Source organism: Pinus tabuliformis, chromosome 1_2, assembly GCF_031772625.1.
Source record: "Pinus tabuliformis cultivar Carrire ecotype Pingquan chromosome 1_2, CPIR1, whole genome shotgun sequence".
NCBI classification, from domain to species: Eukaryota; Viridiplantae; Streptophyta; class Pinopsida; order Pinales; family Pinaceae; genus Pinus; species Pinus tabuliformis.
Window position 1 is genome coordinate 289,514,253 of NC_142298.1, and position 18,771 is coordinate 289,533,023.

Genomic DNA, 18,771 nt, shown 5'->3' on the forward strand with positions numbered 1-18,771 from the left:
TATAGATAGCTTGAGGATCTGTGCCTCAAGGGAAACAATGTAGAAAATCAAATGTAGTCAAATGAAGCTACAAGACCATCTCAGGGTCCACATAACATTAATCTGAATCAACCAACAGATGATGAACCCTAGTTTCCTCTACGATGGGAGCCTTTTGTAATTTGATTTTGTTATCTCAATTATGTAGAATCTATGTATGTCGAAGCGATATTGTAGTCATTTTGGTTCATAGTTACTTAGCCTTGATGGTATTTCCTCTCCCAAAGGACCCTCTATAATTGTTGAAATGTAACGACTTTCTAGGTATTTTCCATGTCTGGTAATTTCATAGAAATATCTAAACAATTATATATATATCTATATATATATATATATATATATATATATATATATATATATATATATATATATATATAGATACATATCTAGTTTCAATGTCACCAAATGTACAACTTCATTTACTCCACTTCCCCCCACACTCAATGTTTCATGATATATTTATATAAAAATATACTATGAAAAATATTACAATTCAAAAATAAAGATGACGATTCCCCAAAATCTTAGTATCAATGTTCATCTCACATATTTGACCTTCATTGGTAATGTAGACAATACATCAAAATAAAAAAGTGTCACAATTAATATGCCATGTCAGCGGGAAAAACCAACTAGAAAGATTGAATGAGGAAACTCATATTCAACTGCACAGCTGCATACATTACCTATAGGATAACACATATAAGAAACCAACAAATAATTATCTCTTTTAAATAGTGGTTATAGAATATGTGATTCTATGGCTACTATTAATGAAATTAACAATCTAACAAACAATGATTGATACCTTTCAAAATATATGAAAATATGAAAACATTCACCTTATAACAACCCGAAACTAAAATTTATAACTAATTACATCAATTTATGCAATCAAGAACCAACACACGATTATTCAACTAGTTAACATAAAATTTCAAAAAACATGAGCATAGACGACTTACTTGTAGCGACGATATTCCTTACTTGTGACTTCAGAGTTGAACGCTATTTGAATGATACTAACTGCAACAAAGTTTTGGGGACGATTCCCTCTCTCATACCATATGTAACAAACCAAAACTAAAATTTACTACTAATTACATCAATTTATACAATTAATAATCAACGCACAATTATTCAACTAATTAACATAGAATTTCGAAAAACATGACCATAAACGACTTACATGTAGCGATGATATTCCTTACGTGTGACTTCGAAGTTGAACGTTATTTGAATCCCACTAACCGCATCAAAGTTTTGGGAAGAATTCTCCACCCAACTTTAGGCTTAGCTACACATAATATTTTTACAACTGGCCACCCCCGAGCCCTCAATCAACATACTACTGCTAGAAAATCCTTTGTCTCACAACACTTTTCGCCCAGGAGAATGGATTAAGGAATGGATGAAGCTCATCTTCACCATCATCCATTAAATTAACCAAAAAAAGAAAGGGGTCCGCATACACACATTCCATGTGTCAACATGCAACTTTTATTTCTTTATTTTAAGTTTTAGTTAATTTAATATCTCCCTTAATTTAACGCTTTTTTATTTTATTCCTATTCACTTTTTATTAACTTTACTTATTCTTACTTTTTTTTATAGTGTACTTCTATATATAGTTTTTTTTAGGGGTGGTTCACCGACAATGGATAGCCGCTACATCCACAGAAAATCTGGGCAGATCAACCTTGAAGGAAATCTTTTAAAGCCCGTCATCCAAACTAGCAGGGCCTAACCCCAAGGGCATCGAGGAGAATTGACCCTGTGACCAACCTTGTGACCTCCTCCTGATCGGCGAGGTACTTAACAACTGGGACTCGATGAGTTGAGGTAACCTTTGGGGCTTACTTTTATATATAGTTATTGAGAACTCTAGTTTATTATTTATTATTTTATTTATTTATTATTATTATATTCTCTTCATTATTTATTATCTATTTACTATTATTTTTTTCTTTATTATTTACTATTTATTTATTTATATTATCTTTTCTTTATTATTTTTTCTTTATTTACTTATATTTTAATATTATATTATATTATATTATTTATTATTATTATTTTTATCATTACTATGGGCATAACAGACCTTAACATTACTCATTTGGATGCAATAACACTATGTAGATGATAATTAATTATCACTTAACACCAAAAGATTTAATCACAACTTGTTTCTCATCCTACTATAATTTCTCCATGAGTTCAATAATATGTTTTTCATGTTGTTTTGTGAGGGCTTTTTTTTAGCCTTAGTTGTTTATTCTCTTCTTGTAATTCATGAACTTTATTTTTGAGGTAGGTAACTACAATTATATACTTCTCTTGCCAGAACCAAACCCCTTCAAGCATTTATGAGAATCGCTTGTATCTTTGCGAACATTATTTTATCCAAATCCAACAATGTTGTGAGATTTACTAAAGACAAAACTATCCTCATAATCTTAGACGTGATCAACTTCTAGCTTTCCCTGTTCAAGCAAAGGTCCCTCAAAAATTATCTATATGGACATAGGGGGCTGAGTTATTTTTATACTTATTTCTCTTAGCTCAGGAAATCTTTTAAGCAAGTTGTTTTTTCTAACCTGGGATGATGTGAGTAAATTTTTCTCACATTCAACTACCTTCTTTGTAGGTTCACGCTGGTTAAAATATAAAGAATCATTTAGCTTAAACTCGGCATTTCCTGTGAGAGTGGAATCAAGATTTTGCTGAACAAAACTAATGTTAATTATTTTGGCCATACTACGAGTAATTTGGGTGAAATATGAATCTTTGGGCTCTTCCTTTATGTCATTTGGCATATCCAACTAAGACTCAAAGCTAGGGTTTTCAGGTATTGAATTTTGACGAGTCAGGGAAGCAAGGGTTTTTGAAGATTTTTTGTGAAAACCCTCATCCATTTCTTCAACCTTTGACATGGTTTTTTATCTCACCATTTTCTGAAGGTTTCACAAACTTATTGCTATAAAAAAAATCCCAACAACCCCCAATTGGGTCAATCAAAATTGTACGAAAATATGAATTAATAAATAATGTAATAAACTCCTATAAGGATTCTTAAAACCACTTTGGTATAATTTAGACTTTCATGTAAGACTCTTATGTAAATAGTAAGCGATATTCAACTTGTAACCCAAAAAAACCATGAGGAATTGAAAATGGTAATAGAAAACAAAGACGTAGTGGCCTTCCCATGTAATATATCATCTAACAATTAAAACTAGGTCACGTCATTTTCTCTTTAGCAGGGTTATGGACATGTATTTCACATTGTAAGGTGCTTCCTTAGTAATGAGGAGATTCTCCCAATTTTTTTTTTAAATATAAATTTCTTAGACCATCTTTTGCCTTCTACAGGAATCCACGTATATTTCACAATGAAGGCTTTGATCATAGGAATTTACACATCTCACACTCACATGACCTTGTCATTGTAGGTCTATGCAAATGCTTTAGCCACTTCGACATTATTCCCTTGAAAACTTGAATAAATTCCCACTATTTTTCTTGTTTGAAAAGGGCCAAATATTCCTCATAGGTACCTACCATTTCACAACCAAGGGGTTCAATTATTATAACTATATCCATTTAAAATGTACCAAGATTATTAATATGAGGATAATATAGTGTTCGATTGAGTCTTTCACAATAGAGCAAAAAAGCATTAGGCTAAGGTTTTGACAAAATGGAATTCAACAAAACAACATACCATATACCTTTGCAAAATGATCAAAGTAGGGTTTAGAATGGAGTGAAAAAATAGTGACATATCATTATCTTAGGTTTTGGGTAGGAACCTATTTGAAATGACAACAAGGGTTGGGTACCAATAGTACAAGGTTGAAGTAATGGTGGTTATGAAACATAATCAAACGAATCAAACCTTGAGATTGTTCATAGTAACCCTAATTCACATGTTGGGTGAGGAATACGCCACTAAAATTGACAAGGTCACATAATCGTCGAGACTGATCAAACATTGATTACCAACCTTATCAGTTATTGAACTTTCATTTCATGACATGACTGTGCATTATTAGATTGTATGACATAGGAATGTAACCACCCTGCTCCCACATTTACCCAACTTAATCGGTTTGTTGGGATAAACATGTGACGAGAGGCTACTATGATGTGATTCAACTCCCCATGTACAGTTAAGGAACTGGAACTAACAAAACAAAACCATGCTAACCTTCACACATGCTACAGAATCTTCAGGAGCCAACCCACCCTTCTAGGTGACCAACCCTTAGATAACTTGACATTTCATAGATCGCGACCCTCAACTGCTCCCATGAATAGCCATGCATGCGACTAAGGCCTTCCAATCACTTCCACATCAAGGCTTGCTAGCGAGTATGGACTTTTTCAGCTAGTTCTGAGCTACTGACCCCGAATTTTGTGCCACGTTTTCAAGGCTTGGGCTCAGGCCACTGCCCATAACTTCATGAAACTTTCAGAGATGATAAATAACAATACAATAAGGTTACTAATGCAATCATTGGTACAATTAATTGATCTGACCCCTACTAGCCATGATAGGAATTTCATCAAACATGTCACGAATATGTAATCTATAGGTGATAATAACAGATCGAAGCATACGTGTCTCATACTTATTTGATATTCATAAGGAAGAAATAATGCCTTATCACAATAGCTGCATTATCATCTATTAGGTCATATATTCATTGTTCATTTATGTGCTAATCAAAACATGATGAGAACCATACATCAAGATTGTCATAAAACAGATTCCTCTTATCCAACATATATTCAACAGAAATAACAAAGATATAACAGACATAAAGACCACATATGAAAAAGTATATTTACCCATCAAATGCAAGAGAAAAGGACCTCTTATTAATATATGTAAAATTCAACTAGGTCTAGGACTTCCACGTACCACCTAACCATAGATTGGTTGAACCAAATATTTCTTTTAGCCAGTCATCCCTGTGCCATATTCCAAGCATGAATGTGGGATCCCATGGAACAAAACAAACAAAACCAAACCAAGGATTCTAGAGGCCAAAGCTCCTCAACCCTCAACCAGTGATTCCACCTCATGGTCAGAAATCTCTAACCATCATCAAATCATTCTCTACCCAAGTTGTCCAGGGCTCTAGAGCGTTTGTTCCAACTAGGGCTTCGAGGAATAGTAACTCAAACCACAGTTGTTTTCAGGCTTCCAGAGTGTTTGGCTAATGAAGGCTTCTAGGACTAGTAACTCAACCCACCAAGGGCTTCTAGAGTGTTTTTCAAACCAAGGATTCTAGGACTAGTAACTCAACCCAAGTTATTACACGGTTTCTAAAGTGTTTATCCAACCAAGCCTTCCAGGAACTAGTAACTCAAGTGACTTCCATAAGGAACGTGAGAATCAATAGGAAAACAAAAGGAAAGACACCCACAACACCATGGTTATCCATGAAATGGAAAGGATAGGCAAATCCACCATCAATCCAAGCAATCCTCCTTGCCAATGACATATCATAACCAAGAAACCACATGCATGTCCCATGCATTCCAAAACTAACAAGGAAATCATACATGCAACTTGGTACTTGCAAGTGAAACCTGTTGTAATTGTCTCTCCCGATGTCATTTTGCGATTTCCTGCTCTTCCTTTGCCTTCTTTTTCCAAATCACAAGTATGCTACACTCCTCCAAGAGTGCTCCAAAAAAAATCTATATGTCCAAGAGTATGAGAGAGAGAGTAGAATAGAGAGCTCTAAGCTAAAATTGACAAAAGTCTATCAACTAATCCTCGGAAGCCTTTTTATTAATGACGCCTCTAATTCCTTCAATTTTCCATTATTTTCCTCCTCACATGCAACATGTGACCTTTCACCTTCCTTTTCTCCCATTATCCATTATTTTCATAAATAAAATGCCAATTAATGCCACTTTGGCTTTCCAAAGCCTTTTCCATTGTCTTTGCCAATTTACATAGCCATTAATTAATCACAAGTGATCCCCATCATTGTGTTTTTTCCCATCATTCAGCTTGGAATACGTGCCCATGACCATGGTTATTATTTTTCCTTTATTAACTTTATTACATGGATTTTTGACCATGGCTATTACAAGGAATTAGTGTGAATAAAATATTAAAATTCCATCAACCCATATTAAAATAGTATAAGCCATTAATCACATAGGTTTGAATTTCATATGTTCAATTGATCCAAAAATACCATATGTCATATAAATTGTAAAAGTCATTTAATAAGGGATCAATCCCTAATGGTGTTGGAACTATGCAATAGTGGTGTCCATATGATATAAGGTAATGAAAGAAAAAATTGTTTCGATCTTTCAAGAAAATATAAGGACAATCCCTAACCCATATATAATTTATAATAACATTAAGAGTTCATCAATTTATTAAAGATAATCATCATGAAATTAAACCATGGAGCTAATGTAAAGAAACGTTTTATGAGGTTCCATCCTAGGGTCCTCCAACAAAACTAAATTTCTCTAATTTTAAATACATTAAAATGATAAATAACTTATTTCTAACTAAACATTTAATCAATGATAATTTACCATTTAAAAATTATTTACCACAATTAAATAGTAAGCATTTCATTTCAATCACTTACATGAGTAATCTATAAACAGAGGAATACCTGTTTCGGTAGCCTGGTTGAGATGCCCCTGAGCTCTTGATCCTGCTGGGATGCTCCTCTTGACTATCGACTGGATTTACCTCCCAACCAACTAGGAAGTATTTCCTAGCCTAGGAAACCTCCAAAAGTTCCCTAACCCTCTGAGCCCAAGTCTAACCAGATGTAGTGTGTCCAAGATAAATAATACTCACCTTCTCTGCCTTCTCTCTTCTCCACCTTCCTCTCAAAACAAATCCTCCAAAACTACAACCAAACCAAAACCAAGACCAAGGATCCCCCCTCCTCCCATAATCCTTCCCCTTTTATGCCTCCTTCTCTTCTCCACCTCAACCACCTATAATTAATGTCATAACTACTCCCTCATCCTTACATTGGACTTATCTTCTCCCTAGTAAATTTGAGAGGACATTTTGGGGATGATATATGAATATTTACTTTGGTAATTAATTGGAGAGGACCACGTCTTCTCCCAAGTAAATTTGAGAGGACATTTTGGGGATGAGATATGAATATTTAATTTGGTAATCAATTGGAGAGGACCATCTCTTCTCCCAAGTAAATTTAAGAGGACCATGTATTCTCCTAAGTAAATTTGAGAGGACATTTTGGGGATGTGGATATTTAAATTGGAATAAATGGAAGGAAAATATATCCTATCAAAATTTAAATTTGAGGAGGTAAGTTGGGAATTGAATAATAACAAAATTTATACCAGTAATAAATTTACAGTTTCACCAATGTAGGTATGTACCAATATTTCTTGATAATTATAAGTCAATATTTTAAGGTAATTTAAACACTAGTAAAATTTTTATGATAAGATTAAGTAGGGCATTACATAAACTCCTCCTTCAGAAAACTTCGTCTCGCAGTTAGAGTGTAAAAGATACAAGGAGTTTGAAGCAGTTTGGAAATAAGGCATAACAAAATAGAGAGAGAGTTATAGTAGTAAAATTTGATAAGTCAGACAATGACATCACGTCCCATCAAGAGTCTCCAACTAATCTATGTCCTCCTATCCTTCCTGACCTACTTCTGTTCCCACCCTATCCATCCTCTGCTTCTATATACGGTGGCATCAGCTATACCAATCTAACCACTGATAAAACCAATATGGTAGAAGCATCGACTATATCGACCTAAATTCCCCAACGGGAAACTGGAAATTGTCATCACACGTCTAGGGGAGCATGTCCACCATTTCCCTCCCACAATTCCAAGTTTTGAGGTAACACGGTGGGAAATACCTCCACACCTCCTCACAACTAGGGTCAATGCCCTAATATGGACCACACTATAGCGTTGGTTGGATACTCGTGATCGGATAATCTAGTCAGGTAGTCTTGCCACCTGTCATTTACATTTTACCCATGTCATAAGAGTGCATATCAAGTGGATACCAAATGTAATAGAACAATGTACATCATACCTTTCCTTATTGGATGTCTCAACCTTCCCCAATGGAAGAGTAGATCTTGGTTATCATATAGTTCTTTCCAATCGGTGGATTAGTTCTCATCCATGCATATATATAACAACAAAATAGATATAGATACATGATTTTAAACATCATATTATTAAGTCTAGTATCCATGTATCAATTTTGTAGTTCATGCTGGAAATAAATCTTACATTAGATAATCATAATTTCACTAAGTCATTCAAGAGATAAATCATATCCACTTAAGCCATACATGAAACAACAATAACTATGATAAGTAATTTACTAGATAAATCATAACCAAGTAAGTCATACATTAGGTCGTACATCGAACATTTCAATCATCAATACCTAATCCATCTAATGATTTACATAAGTAGTTTCACCTGTCCAACTAAATGCATCAATATTACATAGCGTTCATAAATAAATAACATGGAACTGCAAAATAAAGCCTTAGCATAGGTAGCTATCTAATTCAAATTGTACATCATAAATGGTCAAAAATGAGGGGTAATTGCGACATATAGTCTTTGCATCCTCTTGGGTAGCAGATATTGGGTTAATCTTGTCCCATTGTATCTTAACTTGGTCCACCAAGTGATGCCTAAACTATCAAACCCTATGTTACGATGTCTTTTATGTTTGACACTTCTTTCAGCCTCTCTAAGTAGTATGGAATTCAGGTCATCATAAATTTGTATTTAACGAATATTTTGCATCGTCTGTATTTCAAGTATTTTATTACTTGCTTCTATACTTTATCACTTTATTCTTATGATGTTTGTATTCCAAACAGAATTTATGGTCATATCACTGCCCAGGCGCCTAACTATGTGTTTCTTTTAAATTTCAATATTAAACCATTCAAATTGTTTCACCATTTCTTTATCCATGCATGATAGCCTGATGAATAGAGGTCTTGGGGAAATCGGATGCCAATGTTATTGGCAAGACATGTACAGTTGATGACTCTGTAGGCTGGCCTGGTACCAACAACCTCACTCTTACCTTCAAGTTGAGAGCAAGACCAATTTCTTTATAAGAAAAGAAATAATTCGCAAAATGAATCTAAACTAGTAACAGGCCCAATACATAATTATAGCACTCATTTACAGTGATGTCCATTATTTGCATATTTATAACCATGAATTAGAACTCAGAATGCCACAATTAGTTGTATATTTTCCATGGATGACAAGATGTGTGAGTTGCCTCATCTGGCCAAAATATTCTTACTTGACAACCACATTATACAAACTAAAGTTGTAAACAAAATAAAATAGTTGCACACACCTACCAGGTGCTCTTCGGACTGTTACATCAACCAAAAATAGGCAACCAAGTCCAAGCAGAAAACATATGTGCATTTTGTAAACCTTTTAAGTGCTCATACCATTCATGCTAGTACTTTTATGATCCATAGGTTTCAATACACATACTTATATCAGTGTTCTAAGAAATGAAAATATTTGACATTTAAACTGATGCATATTAATCTCTAATCAATGCTCATCAAAATTATAAACCATGATATCCAGAGACGTAAAGACCAGTGCATATTTATCAAACCTATATTCTGTTTACTGATTTATGTTAGTCCTTAAGGTGAGGAGAATATCAGATATTCGAACTCATGCATTTTTAATCTCTTATAGCTTCTCAGTAAGCATAATTAGATTGTGTTAAAGGTCAATGTAATTCAGCCCTGATCATGGTCTCTTGTTTTTAGTTTATGCCCTTGCTTTGTACTCGAAAGAGATCAAAATCCAAGGAGTGGATATTACCGAATCTGAATTCGAGAAGGAGAAGAGTGAAATACGACATTCAAAACCAAGAAGGGTTTGTATGAATAGTTGGTCACATTGTTTGTGTTGATAAACACCCCCAATACATTTATAAGAACAATAAACTAGGTACTTATACTACACATTGATTTTTTTTGTCTAATTTCATAATAATAATTGTTAGGATAAACATGAATTAATATTTAGAGCACTTGTATAAAAAAAAATTCATAATCAATCTTGAAAAGAGCGAGTCTTGCAAAGAAAAGACGAACCTTTAGTACTTTGAAATTCAATTTCAGTATATACCCTAAGCATGGATCCAAGAAGATCAAGGCCATACTTGAATGGCCTGTTCTAGAAAGTAAAGCAGAGTTAAGAAGTTTCATTTGATAAGTAAATACAATCTATGCATTTACCAGTTCATAGACAGAAAAGGGGAAAAAAAACAAATTTTATTTGTAAGGCCTCATAGAAACAACATTTCAAAACTACTGACAATATTTAAAAACTTCAAGTTGGATATGCACCTAAATAATCTTCCCACCTTTACAAAACAAAATATAGATTGCTTATATTACTCATCTTCTTCAATGTATATTATTTGTTAATGTTTATGTTATTTGTTAAGTGAAACTCTAGTCAGAAATGAAATTAATTATTCTAGCTTTCAATTAATCAAGACATCTGAAATGCTTTTAAACCTACACCTCCATCTCTCATTAACCCTGTGCTTTGATCTATGGCAAAACCTTTATCTAAAAAGAAGGGTGAAGGAAGCCATTGAAATATAAAAATCATCACACAACATGAATAGAGATGATGGTCTTAAACTAAGTAGTTCATGGAAACCCTTACTAAGAATTAAATAAGATATAATTAATATTAATACCTAAAAATAAACTACATAAATTAACCTACACAATACATTAAAATAAAATGTAACATACACGTATAAAATTAGGTTAAAAACATTAATTAATTAACCTATAAATAACATTAATAATTAACATTAAGATAATCTACATTGAACATTAACAAATAACATAAAATATACTCTACATTAAAATAAACTACACAAATTAACCTACACAATACATTAGAATAAAACGTAACATATATGTATAAACCTAGATTAAAAACATTAATTTATTAACCTCTAAATAACATTGATAATTAACATTAGGATAATCTACTTTAATCATTACCAAATAACATCAAATACCAATCATTTATATAGTTAAGATCAATAACCTATAATTAACATTAATAATTAAAAAAAAAAAAAAAAAAACAATAATTTAAAAATCATTAAACAACACAAATATTATAACATTAAAAAAAAAAAATTTAATTAATTAATTAAATTAAATAAATAAATAATAATTTAAAATCATTAAACAACACACATATTATAACATTAAAATATACCAAACCCTTACATCTAGTTCTAATTAATTAAATTAGGATATTAAAGAGTCTTAATTTAAACATATTAGCAATTAAGCATACTAACAATTAAAACAAATAAACAGCCGACATTTATATTCTTATCATTAAACCATCAACTATCAACAATTAATAGCTCCATGCATCCACACTCTCTCTTCTTAAACTTGCAATTTACAACCCTGATGATGGACTCACCTATTTAGTCCGAAACGTTGGTTTCAAAACAATAACAGGTTCTTCCATACTTCTTCTCAATTCAACCAACCTGTATGGAATCACTCTTTAACACCATTAGGTCTCACCATGGAAGAGACATAATGAACATTTCACAAAAATTTGAGAAGATGAGAATCTCAAGAGCAAAACACCTTTCCATCCTCATTTTTCTGAAACACTGTAGGGATGAAAACCTAACTCCAAACTTTGCTATGTGCAACCATCCTCTCAAACGTGGCTGAAACATCTCAATTTTCAATAAGTTAAGTGAAACACTTGTCAGAAATGAAATTAATTATTCAAGCTTTCAATTAATCAAGACATCTGAAATCATTTTGAACCTACACCTCCATCTCTCATCAACCCTGCACTTTGATCTATGGAAAAACCTTTATCTAAAAAGAAGGGTGAAGGAAGCCATTGAAATAGAAAAATCATTAGACAACATGAATAAAGATGATGGTCTTAAACTAAGTAGTTCATGGAAACCCTTACTAAGAATTAAATAAGATATAATTAATATTAATACCTAAAAATAAACTACATAAATTAACCTACACAATACATTAAAATAAAATGTAACATACATGTATAAACTTAGATTAAAAACATTAATTAATTAACCTATAAATAACATTAATAATTAACATTAAGATAATCTACATTGAACATTAACAAATAACATAAAATATACACTACATGAAAATAAACTACACAAATTAACCTACACAATACATTAGAATAAAATGTAACATATATGTATAAACCTAGATTAAAAACATTAATTAATTAACCTATAAATAACATTAATAATTAACATTAGGATAATCTACATTAATCATTAACAAATAACATCAAATACCAATCATTTATATAGTTAAGATCAATAACCTATAATTAACATTAATAATTAAAAATAAAAAATAAAAATAAATAAACAATAATTTAAAAATCATTAAACAACACACATATTATAACATTAAAATACAAAAAATAAAATAAAAATAAATAAATAAAATAAAATAAAATAAATATATAATAATTTAAAAATCATTAAACAACACACATATTATAACATTAAAATATACCAAACCCTTACATCTAGTTCTGATTAATTAAATTAGGATATTAAACAGTCTTAATTTAAACATATTAACAATTAAAACAAATAAACAGTCGACATTTATATTCTTATCATTAAACCATCAACTATCAACTATTAATAGCTCCATGCATCCATGCTCTCTCTTCTTAAACTTGCAATTAACAACCCTGATGATGGACTCACCTAGTTAGTCCGAAATGTTGGTTTCAAAACAATAACAGGTTCTTCCATACTTCTTCTAAATAGATACTAGCTAGTATAAAACATGGGTACTAAAAAAAGTCCAATCTTTACTATAAAGACCTCATATAAACGACATTTCAAAACCACTGACAATATTTTGTTGCAAATGCAACTAAATAATATTCCCATACCTATAAATTAAAATATGGATTACTTATGTTACTAGTGTCCTTCACTCAGAATAAATAGATAAACATATATTCGCTAGCTTTTGTATCTTTGTGCTTGAGAAAAGAAACATTAGTAAGACTTCTCCAAAAGATATTAGCAGTCATCTCTATCATTATTTGTATAATGCTTGCACAATAAAACTTGAATACTTCCACAGGTAGTACTGCCCAACTAAACCATCAACAAAAATGTTTAAGCTCTCTAAAGGATATTGCATATTACCCTAACACATCCTGGAAAGAAAGTACAATTCCAAAACAATTTGCAAAAGAGGGTCTTCGTTAAAAATATTCATTGCATTGGTCATTTCGAAATGAGTATAATTTATAAAAGTTCTAAGGAAGGTTCAATAAATCCCTTTGAACACTTGTAATGGCTGCAAGGTCAGCCAAAGGTTGGTCAGATAAAAAATAACCATGGAAACAAATGACAACATTCCACATTTGGTTCCTACTTAGATCCAGAATTTGACATTATCTAGTTTACTCCGATGATGAATGATGATCACAAATAGCAAAACTAAATAGTCTATACTTCTAGTTATCCTTTTTGAACATTCCAGAGCTTATAACAATATGTTTTTCTGTTGTGATAATAAAAATTTAAAAAAATACAAATTGTAACGTTGTTTTTCTTTCGGCAATTCAATAAGACTGCAAGCATTTAGCTCAAGAAACAATCTCCCAAAATGCAGTTTAAGTGGGAAGCAAATCTACCAACTGATACATTTTAATGTAACATGTACTGGGCATAGCTTGCATGCCTATTTTGGCAAGAATCTTGCAATGAACAACTATGGAAGACCACCTAGCTAGTGAAAAGGCCAGGCAACCTTAGTTAAAAGAAGTTGTTCTCAGAGAAGAAATGATTTGAACAAAGGAACTGGATCAAATTTTCATTTCCTCCTCTTGTTTGGCTTTCATGACTTGCCTTGATTAGTGACTTCCTTTGGTGAGGTGGTTTTAGAAGTTCTTTTGGTAGTAAATATTTAGAAGAGGTTTATTAAACATTTCTGACATAGCTGCAGCCTTAACAGATTGCACCAAATGTCAACATTTAGATGAAGTAACACTGGAAAAAGATATTTAGCTACCCAAAAAGGGAAAACAATATGCCCCATGCAGCAATGCATTAAATGCTGTATAGGTTGGGATATACAATATTGGACTTAAATGGTGTATATCCCCACTTATATAGCATTTGATGTTCTGTGATGCTTCTTCTGTAGCAGTTGGATTAGTATTGAGTCAGACTCAGACATGTAGGCTTGTAGCACATTTTAACAAAAGTGATTCCAAAAGAAAATATAACACTTATGGTAAAGAAATATATGTTGTCATTCAAAACCTTATATTGGCAGCATTATTTCCTACGTAAATAATTTGTTTTGCCCAGATCATCAAGCACTACGGTATATAAATTCCCAAGAAAAATTATAACATGGACATGGAAATTGGTTCCCATTATTTCAAATTGTCACTTTTGTTATTCAACATATAATAAGCAATGCAATGTTGTTATGGAAACTTTAAGTAGGGCTGCCATTTAATTATAACTATGCAAATTGAACCATGAGCTTTAATGTAATTGAAGAGGCACAACTATAAGAACTTTTGGAGAATATCTGTTGATAGATGGATTTTGCCTTATGCTAGACAATTGGCTTGAATGTAATAGAAAAGGATTACGTGAATTATGCATATTTTGGAAAAAGGGTTTCGAATCTTACTAACCAATTAAACACTAGAAGCAGTTTTGAAGAATATTTGTTGGTGGATGGATTTTTGTCTAAAGATAAACAATTATGTATTCTCACTAGGTCAATGAGAGAGAAATTGATCCAAAAATTGGATTCAAGTGGTTTGAGAGGAAGTTTTCGGCAAAATAAATCATTCATTTAAGTGAGGTTAAGGTTTCATTGGCCACAATGAGATATGTGAGTAACTTATTGTTGCTCGCAAGATTTGTTAAATTGCAGAGGATAGTCAAGCACTAGTTTGCATAATCCTTTGCCTGTGTTGAATAAACCATGGGTTGATGTTACCATGGACTCTATTTTGGGGTTGCCTCAAACACAAGAGGAGGTGAACACTGAAAATCTATTTACAGTTGAATGTGATGCTGATGTTGTAGTAATTGGAAGAGTATATATAATACATTTTAACAAAAATATGAAAGAGGCCAAGGAGAAAATACAATGATGACTTTGCTTTAGCGCTATCACGATCCTAAGACCACACTAAAGCCTAATTCAATTCAGTCAATGTCTTTGTAGTTAATGTTTTGTGAGTAACTGAGTTGTTCATTTATCAATATGGATTTGTCATTCAATAATAATATTAAACGTCCTTTTTTTTCTTTTCTTTTTTTATAGGATATATACCAACCAAAATGTTTTTGGAAGGCTATAACTACGAAGGTACTCAAAAACTCTGCTTTTGGCATATTATATCTATTTAGTTTTGTTGGAAATTCATGAAAGCTATCTATATGTACACTTTGCTGTTCAACAATGTTGCAGCCCTATATAATATAAATTCTCCAATTTCTATTATAAAGAAATAAACATGTACCTGTTGTCTGTTCTTCCTCATCAGAGACAAAATACTGGCCAACAGGCTTATTGATATTGATCTTAAGTTTCCCCCCCTTCTTTTTCAAAATTCTTGTTTCCAACTTGTAGCTTCAGTGTCCCCATCTTCAATTGGCCTCTTTTTGGTCAGAAATGCATCATCCCCTTCATCCTCATTCTTGGATCTCAATTTCTTATAATCTCGAGATAGAACACTGGTTTCCTTATTGCTAGAGTGATGATATAATTTGGAGCATTGTTTTACTTGTTTTGACTCTACATTTGTAACCTTTCGTAAGAAGTCCTCATCTGCACCATCTATACTGTTATCTTCATTCTCACTTCCTTCACTGTCTCCAGGATTGTGTCTGTGCTCAGCACATACAGTGTCCATATTTTTCAGTTTGTTTCCACTCTTTTTCAAGAAGTGTATCAAGAGAAAGGCAGAATTTGATGATGAGGGAAATATCATACGAATTTTACCTGAGGGATTTACATGCATCGATGTTCCACATGAGGCTAAAGAAACATGTAGCAATTGGTTTTACAAGATTGGTTCTATTCGAGAACTACTTCCTCGAATATACTTGGAAGTGGCTATTTTCCGTTCTCAACATTTTTGGATGAGAATCCATTGAATGTTTTCCAATGATTAAGTTCGATGATTAGAGGGTTAGCAGATCCCTTAGCCTCTGCATTTGATCATTTGTACTTGCCTCATTGTGCACAAGCATTGATTCCTTACGAAAAAGGATTTTCTCATCACTGGACTTAGTGATTATATCACACTATTTCAAAGGGTTCTTTCAGGCAATCTAGGTACCAAAAATGATGAAGTCTTATCATGAAAAATGGATGTATGTCCACTTGATGGAACCTGTAATTGAATGGATTACTAGATGCATTTTCACTCATGCAAATTAGGAGAGGATTATTCAACTTTTAAGAAATTTTGTGGTTCAACCAAATGGGTGGAAATTGACTCAAAGCAACCATCCATTTTCTATTTTGGTGCATTTCTTGTTGAAGTGGAGAATGTTGAGGCGAATGTTTGTGGAGGCAGAGAATGTTGAGCCCATCATTGCTTATCGATAGGTTTTGGAAGGTTTCCATTCCATATTGGACCTTAGAGGATAAAGTTCAGGCTAGATTACCACTCACTGGTGTATTTTCTCTCACCCTAGCCACTACAGGAATCATTGTGGGATTCAATTTTCTTGGGCGTGATTTTTATAATGCCCTTGCAAGCAAAGATCAGGATCAGTTCACAAAAAAACTTCTGTATTACCTCGGAGCTTTTGCTGGAGGAGTTCCAGTGAGAAAATTGTTTCACCCTTCTAGGTCTTTGTACTAAGAGATTATGGAAGGGAAACACTTGGACTGAGATGGAAGACATGGATGGAAAGATACTATTTGGGAAGCTATTTTGAGAACCAAACTTTCTATAAGACCCAATCACAATCAATCATCGATAACCCAGATCAGAGGATTTTTGATGACCTCAGTTTTTTCACAGGGACTTCTCTTCCATTTTCATTAACATTGTTTACGACAGCAGTATACTTGATATCATTCAGCAACATAATGTTTAGAATTTATCCACCTTTGTTTGTGGTGCTCATTGTTTATTCACTCAGAGAAACAACCATCAATATCCTTGCAGGAAGGAACTTGTAAACCTAAACTTCATGCAAGGAAAAAAAAAAAAGAGAGGCAGATTTTCGTTATGGGCTAGTGCACATCCGAGAAAATGTAGAGTCAATTGCTTTCTATGGAGGTGAAGAGAATGAGATGCCGTTGCTTCTCCAATGCTTCAAACAAGCTTTTGAAAATTTAACTCAATTTTTGATTTCATCACGGAACTTGGACTTCTTCACTAGTGGATACCGATACCTAATTCAAATTTTACTTGCAACTGTTGTGGCTCCCATGTATTTCTCTGGAAAAATCGAATTTGGAGTGATCAATCAGTCTTACTTCGCTTTCAATCATGTCTTGGGTGACTTCTCACTAATTGTATACCAGTTTCAGTCTATCAGTGCTTTCTCAGCTATCATTGATCATTTAGGTGAGTTCAGTGATATTTTGGGTCAAAGCAATAGTTTATTAATAGAAGACTCCAAACCAAAGATAGCTTTCTTGAAGGTTGATCAGTTTTATGGAACTACTTCGGAATGTAATGGAGAAGATGCTTATGAAGTTTGTCCAAAACGTTTGGAAATTGAGCATTTAACATTACAAACACCACAGTACACCATGACTATTATTGAAGACTTGTCATTGGTGGTCACTAAAGGAGATCACTTACTGATAATGGGTCCAAGTGGAAGTGGAAAAACGTCACTGTTGAGAGCTATTGCTAGTATATGGTGTTCTGTTAAAGGCACTATTAGATTCCATATAAAACAGAGCAATAAAGGATGTGATAGACCTATTTTACAAGGAGCAATTAACAATGATGGCCTAGTGAATGGAACAAACTATCGTACAGAAGACGAATAACACCAACTTGTAGATGGAACAGAAGGAAGTTCTAGGGAAATATTTTTCCTTCCTCCAATGCCTTACATGGTTTTAGGAACACTGTGCCAGCAGCCGCTTTATCCTACGTGGATTGAAGATATTATTGCCGTGTCAGAATCATATTCTCTACCATTTTCATTGAAAATTTTGAGATTGAAAAACACACGATGTGAACTTAAACCCATGCCAAATGAAGATGAGCTTGTTGGGGTATTGAAGGTTGTATGTCTTGATCATCTAATCACACGCTACAATGGTTTGGACTCCAATGACTCACATTTTCTCGGTTGCTACTTGCACAACCAGAAATTGCTCTGTTGGATGATTCTACAAGTGCGCTAGCTGAAGCTAATGAGGTTAGTCTGTACAAATAAATTGCAGCTATGGGAATAACATATATAAGCGTCGGACATAGAATAATTCTATGCAATTATCACAAGCAAATTCTACGGTTGGAGAATCATGCATTTGATACATTTGAGCGTAACTGGATACTTGAAACCATTGATCAAGATAATACATATTTGAAAAAGTCAGTTGCATAAATGTTTTCCTTAACTAGC

At 32.9% G+C, this 18,771-nt stretch overlaps 1 pseudogene; it reads left to right on the top strand.

Annotated features, from left to right (window-relative positions):
* Positions 1-16,751: 16,751 nt before the first annotated feature.
* LOC149205479 (ABC transporter D family member 2, chloroplastic pseudogene) lies at positions 16,752-18,753 on the top strand (annotated as a pseudogene).
* Positions 18,754-18,771: the final 18 nt, after the last annotated feature.